This window comes from Carcharodon carcharias, chromosome 12 (genome assembly GCF_017639515.1).
Source record: "Carcharodon carcharias isolate sCarCar2 chromosome 12, sCarCar2.pri, whole genome shotgun sequence".
Classification (NCBI taxonomy): domain Eukaryota; kingdom Metazoa; phylum Chordata; class Chondrichthyes; order Lamniformes; family Lamnidae; genus Carcharodon; species Carcharodon carcharias.
The window spans coordinates 87,380,323-87,394,993 of record NC_054478.1 but is presented as its reverse complement, the minus strand read 5'-3'; the positions used below and the strand labels follow the sequence as shown (position 1 = coordinate 87,394,993).

The 14,671-nt window shown below is 44.2% G+C and overlaps 1 protein-coding gene across 4 annotated transcripts in view; it reads left to right on the top strand.

The window, feature by feature from the left end:
- The window catches only part of znf385b (zinc finger protein 385B), a 297,152-nt gene that overhangs the window by 256,501 nt on the left and 25,980 nt on the right, over window positions 1-14,671 (top strand). The window lies entirely within an intron of this gene.

Sequence of the window (14,671 nt, the reverse complement as noted above, 5' to 3'; positions counted from 1 at the left end):
CCACTGACTTTGCATGAAAGGTATCTTCACATAGATAATGAGCAAACTAATGAGTTCATGAAATGCAGTCGCCTAAATTTCTGGAATCCCGAATAATGAAATGGAATTTCACTTACTTCATCATCAAAAGTCAGTGGCCCACTTATGGGCTACCAGGGCATTTGTGAATGAACCTTCAGTCTACAATTATTGTAGTTCCTAGGGGTACCCATTACAATGAACCATCAAGGTTATTTTTGATGTTGTAAATCCTGATTATGCTGAGGATTTTTATGAAATATTTTATTCACTTATAAATGGGGAAAGTGGCAACAAAACACAATTTAAAAGTAAAGGATTTTCAGAATAATAAAAGTTGTACTGAATATAAATATGTACAATAACATTCACCGTGCTTCACTTGTCAAAAGCAAAATACTGCAGATTCTGTAACTCTGAAATACAAACAGACATGCTGGAAATACTCAGCATATCTGGCAGCATCTGTAGAGGGAGTAACAGAGTTATTGGGTGGAATCGTCCCACATTTGTACTAAGTGCGGTAACGGGCGGGTAAAATAACATTTTACCTGCTGGATGCAGTGGCGGCTTTTCACACAGTATCATCCCAAACCCGCTGCATTAGTTATGCATTCCTGGGAAACACGCTGTTTCCATGGCAGACGGACTCTGATTCACCGGCCACACCATCACCTCGCCGCTTCATCACACCAGGCACCACATTTAGGGACGTACACCTCTCAGTGCTTCCAGCCCAGGACTATTGCATGGAAGAGAGGATGGCCTCAAAAGGCAAAAAGACTGCAACTCCTCGCTTCAGTGTCGTGTTCCTCGAGTGTCTTTTAAACACTGTGGAGGCCTGCCGTGATGTCCTCTACCCCCACTCTGGCCGTAGGATGGGCAGCTATATCTCTAATCCAGCATGGGAGGTGGTGGCAGCGGTGGTCAGCCCCAATGCCCTGCAAAAAAGGACAGCGACCCAGTGCCGCTACAGGATGAATGGTCTTATCCGTTCTACCAGGGTGGCTCACTCTTCTCATCACTCTCAATTCATACACTTACAAATCCATCAGACATCCATAGGGATCTCACACCTCAAGGGAAAATACCACTAGCTCTGCCAAGCGACCGACACCCTCAGCCAGCCAGTCCCTCAGGTCCATCCACATCCTCATCTCTAGCCAGGAGGACACCTCCTCCGTTGAAGAACTGGAAATAAGCAGCCTGGGAGACCCATTGTAACGCTTACCCACACCCTCCACCAGTGCACAGTCACACACCTCAGTGGGACCTAGATCTAGAGCAGGCTCGGGATCACAATCTGGTGGTCACCGCACAGATACGTGTCTGCAGCAGCAGGAGGCAGGTTCATGCTAGCTGCCCGGCACTCAGAGGACTGCTGGGGATCAGGCATTTGTGCGGTCAGAGTCAGATGACAAGCCTCTGAATTTGGCCTTCCAACTCATCCTGGAATTCAGCAAAAGGTGTGGGAACATCACACGGAACTGTTGGAAGCCCTCAATAGAGTGTCACGAATCAGAGGAGTGCGTCCACCTGCTCTCTGATAAAGCGGTGCCCACATGTGCATGTATGGAGGTCTCCATGGGGAGGATGGCAGATGCCATGGAGACCCTGGTTCAGCAGAACGCAGGGATGTGCTCTGACCAGCACTCAATTGCAGGAGCCATGGGTGAACTCCTGCAGTGGCAACGCGAGAGGGAAATGGGGCACTTTGACGTCTCTCGAGGTGCTCCTTCCCCTCAAGGAGTCAGACCGGAGCCCCGGGGCACTTGGAGGTAGGAAGAGCGGCACCCCTGGGTCATCCACTCAGGAATCTCAGAGGCTGTCTCCCTCCGAGTCCATTTTGCCTGTGACCCCCTCAACCTTGTCCTCTGTCACCGCAGAAGGAGCAGCCGGCCAATGAATAATTCTGGACGGAGTAGCGTATGTTTGGCAGGGCCTTTCGGAGCCTTGTGCAAGCACCCTCCCACGCACACAGATCCTTCACATATCACACTCACCTCAATGTCGCAAGCATTTTCAATGCTGCCTGCTGGGTTTCGCTTTCGGTTGTCCATCTGAGCTGACCTGCATCTTCTGCCTGCCCATTGATCACACTCCCATGCAGCACCTGATCTTGCCCACCACAACTGTGGTTTCTCTTTCGATTTAGACAGCATGGTCTGGATTTGCTTTATCGTCAGCTCCCCTGTCTTTTCCCCTCCCCCAGTCATCCATTTCCTTTCCCCCATCACTGCTGACTCCCCTGGCATCATCTTCTATCTCCCCCCACCATGACCTACCAGCCACAATCCTTGGGAATGTCCATGTGTACATGCTCTTCCTTTCCTTCCCGAAAATCCCACCCCCATCCACATTTACTCCCCCGACCTCCTGCTTCCCACCCCCAGGGCCCGTGTCTGCCTCCGGATCCCCATCAACCACCGTCGCCGTCCCTTCTTTCATTACCATTGAACCATTACCCTCCCACCGTACCACCTCACTCTGTCCTCAGTCATTCTCACTATTCCCTCAAACCACGCCCACCCTCATTTCGCTCCCAGGAAGCAGTCATGGACTCATCAGAGCCCTCCCTTGCACGTTCACCTAGGCATTCCCCTCTGGACCCTTTCCCCACCTTGGAACCCCTTCCTAACCCTCTCATCGCGGACTCCACCCTGGCTTAGTCCTTCCCCCTTCCTGACTCCTTCAGACACCCTTACTTCTTTCTCCACCCTGAGCCCTTCCCGCTACCCAACTCTTTCCCTCACCCTTACTTCTTCCTCCAGCCTTCCTCCCCTCTACTCACTCCTTCCCCACTCTGAACTCCTTCCTTTACACCTTCCACCCCCTTAAACCTACCTCCCCAGTTGCCGTCTTCTCCCTTATTATCCCCTTCCCCTCCCCATTATTCCCTTCCCCTCCCAACCTTCCCCCCATCGCCATCATTCTTCCCCTCCCAACATCACTCTATCCTGACACCTCTTCCTCTCCCAATCCTAGACCTTCCTCTCCCACCCTCCGGTATATCTTCCTCTCCCAAACGCAGCTGGACCTTCCTCTCCACCCCCTCGACCATTGTGAGCAGACCCTCAACAGTGACTCTCCAACTTCTGTAGGCTGCTTTGCAACAGAGCCATGTTCATGAGAATCCACCCAGCATGCCATGGACGTTCCTCCCAAGTGCCATTGGTGTCGGGCTCCAACACTTCTGTTTGGATATCTGTGATGTGAGCCAAGCCCTGGGGGTAAGTCCCAACTACTGCACGTCACACTTGTCAAGACACGTCCTGCACATGTCTCAGGTCTGTGACCTTTCAAAATCCTTGTCACTTGTCACATCTGCTCAGCCAGTATCATCAATGGACTATATAGGTCGTACAATGCCTCCAAATTACGTATAACCATGGCAATGAATCACTGAAGTATAGATCTGCTAACATTAAATAAAATGTACTGAACCAGGTGGAAAAATACATTTGACCTTTTAAAGAACAACAAAGCTAAACAAAGTACAGAGTAAAAGAATATTAAAGACTCAACAGAAATTTGCAAAAATTGTTTGTAGGAGCGCATCAAGCAAGACTATTCCTCCTGGCATTTGCAGATAACATCATAAGTAATGTCAAAATCTATTTGGATTTGAATTTTTTATAGGTGTTTCGAAGATAACATCCAAATGCAATGTTAAATGGCTGTGCTGGTTGATTCCTTTGTGATATATTGATCTCAGTCATGAGTCAAATTCCAAGGGCAAGATTTTCCTGCGGCTTCAGGGCCCCACTGTCAAATGGTGGCCAGAAGCTGCACTGTGTGAAGAACAGTCACTCACTTGTGATTTTCCCCGAATTGGCCAATTAATGATCAGAGGGCGCACTTGCCATCCTATGAAGGAGAACAAGTGGACTCTCAAAGTCCCTGGTCCCTGACACAGCTAAAAATCCTGTCCAGGTGTCAGTTGTTTTTCTTACACTTACAGAAACATGTTGCAAATTGTCAGCGGGTCGAATAATTAAGCAGATGGAGGGCTCTGTGTAAATGGAATCCTCCATCTCAAGGGGCATTCAGGGAAATTAGATGGACCAAACACACACTGCAGAACCACTGAGGTCCATATTATGCTTTGTGAGTATTGGTGTTTGGGCATTTTACATATCACATGGAAATTTATTTGTCATTATCTGAACTGAGCTTTCTTAAAAAAAACATTGTTCTTGGTATTTGGGCATTGCTGGAAGATCCGCCATTTATTATCCATCTTTAATTGCTCTTGAGAAGGTGTTGAACCACTGTAGTACATGTGGTGAAGGTATTCCCACAGTTCTGTTAGGGAAGGGGTTCCAGAATTTTGATCTAGTGACACCGAAGGAACAGCAATTTAGTTCCATGTCTGGATGGTGTGTGTTTTGAAGGGGAACTTGAAGGTTGTAGTGTTCACATGCATCTGCTGCTCTTGTCCTTCTAGGCAGTAGAATTCTCAGGATTAGGTCATCAGTTGAAGAAGCCTCAGCGAGTTGCTGTAGCACATCTTATAAATAGCATACACTTCAGCCACACTACGCAGGGAGGGAGTGAATGTTTAAGGTAGTGGATCAGGTGCCAATCAAGTGAGCTGCTTTGTCCTGGATGGTATCGAGCTTCTTGAGTGTTGTCAGAGATTCACTCATCCAGGCAAGTTGAGAGTATTCATACTCCTAACTTGTGCCTTGTAGATGGTGGAAATGCTTTGGGGAGTGGGGAGGTGAGTCACCCACCCGCAGAATACCAACCTGTTCTTGTAACTATAGTGTTTAAGTCGCTTTGTCCAGTTCTGTTTCAGGTCAATGGTGACCCCAGGATGTTAATGGCGGGTTAATTCATTGATGATGATGTCATTGAACGCTAAGGAGAAATGTTTAGACCCACTGTTGTTGGAAATGGTCATTGTCTGGTACTTGTGTGGTGTGAATGATACTTGCCACTTATGAGCCCAGGTCTGAATGTTCTCCAAGTCTTGCTGCATGCAGGCAAAGACTGCTTATTAACCTGCTATTTTAAAATAGTGGACAAAGTATTTCCTAAGAAATAAGTTAAGCATTTGAATATTAATATTCATAATATAATTCCAAGGACAATAAATGGCATAGATGGTGACCAAGGATAACACTGGAGCAGTGTTTTTGTCCAAAGAAGAAAGATGGCATTGGGCACATTTGTTAGAGAATAAGGAAAGAAATGACGATAGTGGAAGGAATAGTTAACAATGGAGATGAAAAATCAATGGCTGTAATGGACTATCAACATATAAATTGATCTGGTATTATTGTAGCAGTATGGAGGAGGTAGATTGACATAATTTTGCATTATTATTTGCTAAACATATCTCAATCTCTGTCCTGCCGTTATGTTCCAGTATTAAATGCAATAAACTTACAAAAATCTTAGTTTCATTCAAAGGATGGGAACTTTTCTAAATGCAACGATTGTAATCAGTGTAGGAACAGATAAGATCTTGTTCACACAAAAGAACAATTTGTAAAAAGATAGCAAAAGCTCGTCAATACTGAGGATGGCAGCCACAAATATACAGGAGGACATTAAGTAACTTACAGAATGGGTAATTAATTGGCAAATAAAGTTTAACACAGATAAATGTGAGGTAGCACATTTTAGTAGGAAGAATAGAGAAGTCCCCTGTAGCAATTATAGTTCTGATGAATGTAGGACTGTAGCTTTAAGAATAATCCTGTGTTGTAAGATCACATGATCTGTGTAAACCAATGAGTTAGCACTGCGGGGAACCTCTACGAGAGAGTCCTTCTTTAGTTATAAAGTTTGAAGAATGCATGTAGTTGCTGCTGCTGTCTTGTAAATAAAGTTAAATGTATCCATCAAGAAAAGTTGCCTGGAAAATCAACTCTATAACAAACTGGTACTGTCCCCTCGCCCAGTGATTGTGAATATCTAAGATAATTAAAAAAAAAAGAAGATATACTCATCCGCGATGCCACAGTTTGGCAGAATCAATCCCTTTGAGCCAGCACAGACAACTGGTCTCAATATATAGAATGCCTTGCATTCTACTTTCAAGCCAACAAAATCACAGGGGAGGAAAAGAGGAGAGCGAGTCTCCTCAGTATTTGTGGGAGCAAGGCCTACAGTTTAATTCGAAGCTTGACGGCCCCCCGAGCACCAGATCTGAAGACCTTCAGTGAATTAGTAGAACTTTTTAAGGGACATTTCCAACCCAAGCCCTCAGTCACAATGCAGAGGTTAAGGTTCAATTCATGGAAGAGAGCCCTGGGAGAAACCATTGCTATCTATGTGGTGAAATTAAAACAATTAATGCAATGTTGTGATTTCGGTGAAACCCTGAATGATATTCACAGGGATTATTTGGTATGTGGCGTGCAGGAGGATGCTATTCAGTGAAGATTGCTGGCTGAAGTGAATCTTGATTTTAAGACAGCATTAGAAATAATGCTTGCGATAGAAAGCGGTATAAGGAATTCACAAGCAATTCAAGGGGCACAAAATAGCACCATTCTGCTAGTTGGGCACGAACAGTAAGGCAAAAGTGACGTGAAAAGCCCGCGAAGCGGGAAACAACCCCCGCTAACCGAAAACTTAGAGGAAACAGCTTAGAGGCAAAGTCGAAAACTAATTTTTATCGACGTGGAAACAATCATACTCCTAATGACTGGCAATTTAAAAAGGTAGAGTGTTATTTTTGTCACAGAAGTGGACACATATTGAAACATTGCAAAGCTAGATTAAAACAGGCTTCCAGGCAACAATTGAAGTCCAATGAAGTATACAGTGTAGAAGAGCTAGAAACAACCAATTTTGACATTTATTCATTCTTCAACATGAAAATTGGGAAGACAGAGCCAATTACTGTCACAGTGCAAGTGAATGGTAAACCATTAAAAATGGAAGTAGACATGGGTGCTTCTATCACTGTAATAGGAGAACACACTTTCAGATATTTAAATAAAGGTGATCAGCAATTAAATTTGGAACAAACATCTGCCAAGCTGGAAACGTACACAGGTGAAGAAATCCACTTAAAAGGTATCACCAGAGTAACTGTTCATTATAGACACAGCTACCAGTGATGGTGGTAGAAGGTAAAGGACCAAGCCTTCTAGGTCATGGTTGTTTGAAGGAAATTAAATTAAACGGGTCCCGAAATCAATTTGCAAGCGGGGGGCCTGCCAGGGTTGCTAAAAAAAAGAATGACTCTGTCTTCAAGGATGAACTGGGGAAAATCCAAAGCCTATAGGCCAAGATTTATGTGGATCCAGAAGCAAGCTCTCACTTCTTGAAAGCAAGACCGGTGCCATATGCCCTGAGAGAGAAGGATGATGCTGAGTTAACCAGCTAGGGAGGCTGGGTGTCATAAAAGCAGTTCAGTTCTCAGAATGGGCAGCACCCATAGTCCCTGTCCTTAAACTAGACCAGACCATATGGATCTATGGGATCTATAAACTAACGGTCAATAAAACAGCCAAACTGGACAGGTACCCTATTCCCAAGATTGAAGACCCCTGTATCAAACTAGCAGGAAGGACACATATACAAAGCTTGACATGACTCACACATATCAGCAACTGGAGCTGGATGATGTCTCCCGAGAATTTGTGACTATAAATACCCACAAAAGGTTATATCAAAATACATGCCTGTCCTTCGGTGTTTTCTTTGCCTGTGCCATTTTTCAGAGGACGATGCAGAGCTTGCTATAAGGACTACCTCAAGTTGTGGTCTATTTGGACAATGTACTGATAACTGGATTCACAGAAAAGGAACACTTGGCTAATCTAGAGGAAGTCCTGAAACGATATTTAGAAGTAGGAGTACGCTTGAAGAAAGAAAAATGCACTTTTCAGGGAAATGAAGTTACTTATTTTGGCCACCAGGCAGATGCCCAAGGGTTACACCCTGTTGAAGAGAAGGTTAAAGCAATCAGTTAGGCACCTGCATCTAAGAACATCTCTGATCTTAAATCATTTTTAGGGCTATAGAAAAGCTACGCCAAAGCTTCGCCATCCATGGATTGCCAGAGCTAATTGTCTCATAAGGTACTGTATTTACGAGTGTTGAGTTTCAACAATTTGTCAGTATCGATGGTATCAACCATATGAAGACTGCACCTTACCATCCATCATCTAACGGACTGGCGGAAAGAGTAGTGCAAACTTTTAAGGCAGAAATGAAAATGTTAACAGGTGGATCATTGGAAGCTAGATTTGCTCATTTCCTGTTTCACTACAGAACAGCCCCCACATTATGACAGGAGCAACACCGGCAGAATTGCTGATGAGGCATCCTCTTCGGACAAGACTAAGCCTGATACTTCCCAATTTGATGGGGAAGGTGGAGAAAAGCCAAGGGAACCAAAAAGCAACTCATGATTTACATAGCCGTGAGCAACAATTTACTGTTGGAGAAGTGGTATATGTAAGGAATTTCGGTGGAGGACCAAAGTGGTTACCTGGTAAAGTAAACTCTGTGACCAGACCATTGTCGTACCAAGTGGAAATGAAGGGCTGGATCACCCGTAATTATGTAGATCATTTAAAAATAAGGGATATACCCCAACAAAATGATGTTCCACCTGTAACCATTGCTGAACCTGTGGTTCCTGTTGGTGTTGCTCAACCAAGGACAGATATGGCTGATGTCTCTGTCGGAGTGGAAGACACTGAACTGCTTGTGCCTAATGAGATATCTGATAATGCGGTTCCAGAGTATGTGGTTTCTGTCAAAGAACTTGAAGCTGTGGAGCTACAATGTTCCACATGGTCAGGAAACCAACTGAAAGACTGAACTTGTAATTTCATAACCTGTGTAAATATTGTAATGTCATGAGATAAATATCTTTGTAAACACCAAATGTACAGAAAGGTTAAAGGGGAGGAATGTAGTAATCATAGTTCTGATATAGCTTTATGAATAATCCTGTGTTGTTAGATCACATGATCTCTGTAAACCAATGAGTTAGCAGCATGGAGAACCTCTAGCAGTGAGTTCTTCTTTAGTTATAGAATTTGATGCACACACGTAGTTGCTGCTGCTGTCTTGTAAATAAAGTTAAAAGTGTCCACCAAGAAAAGTTGCCAGGAAAATTAACTCCATAACACCCTCTATCACTTGGAAGGTGGAAGTCTAGGTGTGGTTGGGGAATAAAGTGATCTCAGAATATACTAACCAATAAAAGTTGCCCCATGGGTTAGAAAGCTCATGGTGTAGTGGTAACTTATTGGCATGGATAGAAGATTGGCTAGCTAACAGGAAGCAGAGAGTAGAGATAAATGGGGCTTTTTCTGATTGGCAGGATGTGATGAGTGGTGTGCCTCAGGGTTAAGTGCTGGGGTCTCAACTTTTTACAATTTATATAAATGACTTGGATGCAGGGACCCAAGGCAGGGTAGCTAAATTTGCTGATGACGTAAAGATAGGTAGGAAAGTAAATTGTGTAGAGGACATAAGGAGGCTACAAAGTGAAATAGATAGGTTAAGTGAGTGGCAAAGATCTGGCAAATGGAGAATGATGTGGGCAAATGTGAATGTGATCATTTTGGCAGAAGGAATAAAAAAAGAAGCTTATTATCTAAATGCTGAAAGATTGCAGAGCTCTGAGATTCAGAGGGACCTGGGTGTCCGAGTGCATGATTCACAAAAAGGTTAGTATGCAGGTACAGCAAGTAATTAGGGTAGCTAATAGAATGTTATTGTTTATTGTGAGGGGAATTGATTAAGATTAGGGAGGTTATGCTTCAGTTTTATAGGGCACTGGTGAGACTACATCTGGAGTACTGTGTACAGTATTGGTCTCTTTATTTAAGGAAATATGTAAATGCATTTGAAGCAGTTCAGAGAAAGTTTACTGGACTAATACCAGGAATGGGCAGGTTGTCTTATGAGGAAAAATTGGACAGGTTAGGCTTGTATCCACTGGAATTTAGAAGAGTAAGAGGCGATTTGATTGAAACCTTTAAGATCCTGAGGGGCCTTGACTGGGTGGATGCAGAGAGAATGTTTCCTCTTGTGGGAGAATCAAGAATTAGTGGTCACTGTTTAAAAATAAGAGTTCACTCATTTAAGGCAGAGATTAGGAGAATTTTTTTCTCTGAGTCTTTGGAACTCTCTTCCGCAAAAGGCAGTGAATATTTTGAATATTTTTAGGGCAGAGCTAGATAGATTCTTGATTAACAAAGGGGTGAAAGGTTATCAGGGTTAGGCAGGAATGTTTGGTGGAGGTTACAATCAGATCAGCCATGACCTTATTGAATGGCAGAGCAGGCTCGTTGGGACAAGTGGCCTACTCCTGCTCCCAATTCGTATGTTCGTATGTAAAGGCCATTAAAAAGCAAATAAGCACCAGATTTTATTTCTCAAGGGATAGAATTGAGAAGTAGGGAGGTTATGCTAAAACTTGATTAGGCTACACTTAAGAGTACTGTGTGCAGTTCTGGTTGCCATATAAAAAGGAAAAAGAGGCACTGGAGAGGGTGCAGCGAAGGTTTGCAAGGATGATATCAAAAACGTGTGTGCATACTTATCAGGAAAAGATTGTCGGGCTGGATCCCTTTTCCCTTGAAAAAAGAAGGCAGATAGGTGACCTAATGAAAATATTTAAAATTACGAAGGGTTTTGGTAAGATTAGATACAGAGAGAATGTTTCCACTTGTGAGGAAGAGCAGAAATAGAGGCCATCAATATAATATAGTCACCAGGAAATCCAATAGGGAATTCAGGAGAAACTTCCTCACCAAAAAATGCAGAACCATGGGGAGTGGCTGAAGCAAAAAGTATAGATGCATTTGAGGGGAAGCTGTACATGCTTATTAGGGTGAAAGGATTGGAAGGTTACATTGGATAGGTGTAACTGAAGGAAGATGGAAGAAGGCTGAAGTGGAGAATAAATCGTTTTGAACTGGTTGGGCCAAATGGCCTGTTTCTGTGCCATATATCCTATGTAACCCTACGTAATCTCATACTTAATAAAAAGCTCCAGATATTGCTGTTTATACAATCTTTAGGATGTCATGTGATATTCTTAAATTCCAGTTAATTTATGTTTTTAAGAATCTTTTGAATTCTGCTGTAAAATTCCAGAAGAAAGCCTTGGTTGGAATTTATATTGATATATTTTATTTTTGGTTGCTTCAGCTACCTCTTGCAAAATAATTTTCTCAGATACCACCTAAGATCCAGAATTAATTAAGCACCAAGGAGCAAAAACTCCTGAAAACGATCCCAAGGTAAAATTCTTATCATAGAATGATACAGCACAGAATGAGACCATTCGACCCCTTTGTCTCTGGGGGACCTTTGGGAAAGCTATCCAGTTAATCCCACTCACTGCTCTTTCCCCTTTTCTCAGTAAGGTTTCCCCTTCAATTATTTATCCAGTTTGCTTTTTAAAGGGATTGGAGGGTTACTGCTACTGTATTGAATCTGCTTCCACCACCCTTTCAGGCAGGGCTTTCCAGATTACAACAACTGGCTGTGTAAGAAAATGTTTCCTCGTGTCGTCTTTGGTTCTTTTGCCAATTACCTTAAATCTGTGTCATCTAGCTGCTGAACTTTCTCCTATTTCCTTTATCAAACCATTCATGATTTTGAGCACATTTGTCAAATTTCATCTCTTCTCTCTTCTCTGCTCTAAGGAGAACAACACCAGCTTCTCCAATCTCTCTACATAACTGAAGTCCCTCATCCATGGTAAGAAAGAAAGACTTGCATTTATATAGCACTATTCACAACCGCCGGATGTCTCAAAGCGCTTTACAGTCAATGAAGTACTTTTTGAAAGGTAGTTACTGTTGTAAAGTAGGAAATGCAGCAGCCAATATATGCTCAGCTAACTCCCACAAACAGGAATGTGATAATTTGACTAGATAAACTGTTTTTTGTAATGTTGATTGAGGCATTAAAAATTGGGTAGGACACACGCAATTACTCCCCTGCTCTTCTTTGAAGTAGTGGCAAGGGACCTTTTACATCCACCTAAGCTAACAGATGGGGTCATGGTTTAACATCCCATCCAAAACACAGCACCTCTGGCAGGGTAGTGCTCCCTCATTATTGCACTGGAGTGTCAGCCTTGATTTTGCTGCTCAAGTCCTGGAATGGGACTTTAACCTGGAACTCCTGCAATTCAGAGGTGAGCATGTTACCAACTAAACCGTAGCTGACACACACAGATATCTTCTAGTAAATCTCTTCTGCACCTTTCCTATGGCATGATATCTGTTCTAAATTGTGCTGCTCAATATTGACCACAGTACTCTACCTGAGCCCTAGACAGTGTTGTTTAATATTTAATATATATCAAAAAGATCAGTAGTTCCCTCCAGTCTGATAAAACAACCATTCACCACTCTCAGTTTTCCAGTTTTTGTATCCATTATGCCACTGTTTCTTTAATCCCATGGCCTTTAACAAGTCTATTGCATGATATTTAGTCAAACATTTTTTGAAGTCCAGATGCACAACATCAACTGCATAACCCTCATCAACCCTTTCTGTTACTTCATCGTAGAACTTAATTAAGTTTGTCAAAACAATGGCCAGGGCTTTCTGCCCCCATTCGCAGCAGGCTGTCCAGTGGTGAGATCGGAGAATCTCACGAGACGTCCCTAGTCACATTTCCCGATGACGTAAATCCGGGACATAATTGTTCCCTCCCTGTCAATGGTGAGCCATGTATCCCGCCATTGAGCATCGGGAATTTATTTGTAATACCTTAGCATCTAATTATTGCAGCCATATGCCAGAACCATCTTCCCCATGTCAAATTTTAATCCCACGACGGCGTGATTTCATAACAGTGTGATTTACAACTGCCTTTAAAAGGCATAAACCTGGCAACATGAACTTCAAGGGGACCTCGGACGTGAGTGCACGCAATTTTGTGCAACACTCGCAATAATCCCAGCAGCTCCGCTGACTTGTGGGATGCAGGCAAGTCTCCGCATTAGCTTCTTCATGACTGGCTTGTGATGCCGGGGCAAGGGTGACAGTACAAAGGGAGAAGGTTGAGAAGACAACCTTGGGCCAAGGGCACAAGTGCCGGGGTGGGTGGGGGGCGGTGGTCATGGCAGCACCAACTGAAGTTTGAGCACAAACACAAGCTGGGCGGGGGTGGGGGGAAGAAAATGGCTAGGCTAATGGCACGCAGCTGAGAGTGTTTAGCTTGAGTTCAATTGTTATGTTTGGAGTCAGCCTAGTCAAGCAAATGTGCCCTCTCAAGCAGCACTAATTCCTGACAGTGCCAATGATTGCTCCTCTACTGTTAACCCCTCGCCTCACACTTCAGACTCGAATGAGTGCTATGGTGCTGCAGAGCCTTTGCACAGCTGGGCAAGCCTGAGGATCCTGCTGGGAAAGGTGGCCATCGAACACTGACCAAAGGGTGTGCTCCTAGCCCCTTGCATTATGTTTCAGTTGACATTGAAAAGTCACCCTCATGGTCCAAGCAAACCGCGAAGCCTCGAAGTCCAGGTTCGGAAATGCCTGCGCCTGAGATGAGAGTTCAGAATGCAGTCGAGGGGCTGAAGCTGCCTCCACTCGGTCATGTGGTGTGGGGCGGTGCTGGGTGTGGGCATGGTGAGCCATCATGTGCACTAAACACTGGGCATCCATGCGTTGACCAGGATTCTCCGGCATGCGTTAAAGGGCCTTGAGAGGCAGGCACAGGCAATGACTTGATCAAGAATGGTCCTTATGAAACAATTACTGACCCTTGTATCTCTTTCTTTGACACTACAATGAGGAGACCATCAGAAACATAAGAGTCTGGTGATCTTGCTGTCTGCCTAATTGCTTATAGGCAGGTGAGAAGATAGAAAATAATGCGACGGAGGTGGCTGGCTCGCCAAAGGGAGGAGCAGAGCCCTGAAGACGAAGGGGGCAACATGGTCTCCTCCTCACACAGAGGTTGAACCCCACAGAGCTGTCAATCATAGGTGCATAGCTAGACCCACGGTCTACAGATGGTGCATGTGGTACCTGTAGATGAGTGAGAACCAGTGTCACCAATACCAACACATGCCAAGGGAATTGGTCATGCACAAATGCCACCTTCTGCAGGATTTGGCACTATGGGGACTCAGAGGGCACCCACTGCCATTGGCAATTAAAGTTACCGCCGTACTCAATTTCTACAGTAGTGGCTCCTTACAGGGCTCCACTTGGGTCATTTGCAGGATCTCTCAAGCCTCCACAAAACTTTGTCAAATTCGACAGGGATCAGACAAGCCAGGGAGCAAGAGCACTGTGATTTGCTCAGACTTCAGGTGCAGAGTGCCACCCACATGGTTCTTAAATCTCTCTGGCAACAGGCAGTCCAGTATGTGAACCGCAAAGGCTTCACTCTATCAATGTTCAGCTGGTCTGAGGTCATAACAAACAGATCATGCAAGTGTGTGCAAGATACCCCAGAAGAGTCTATAACTTGTACATCCTCAGCAGGTCTCAGATCTCTGGTATCTTCCAGGGACCCCACAGGATACAGGTTTGACTCCACAGTTTACCTGTGAGGGAGTGGAGCAGCTCTATAAAGAGCAGGAACTGAATGGCTTTATAAAAAGCAGGAGTTTATCTGTGAGGGAGCGGAGCAGCTGTATAAAGAGCGGGAACTGAGCGGCTGTATAAAGAGCAGGAGTTTACCTGTGAGGGA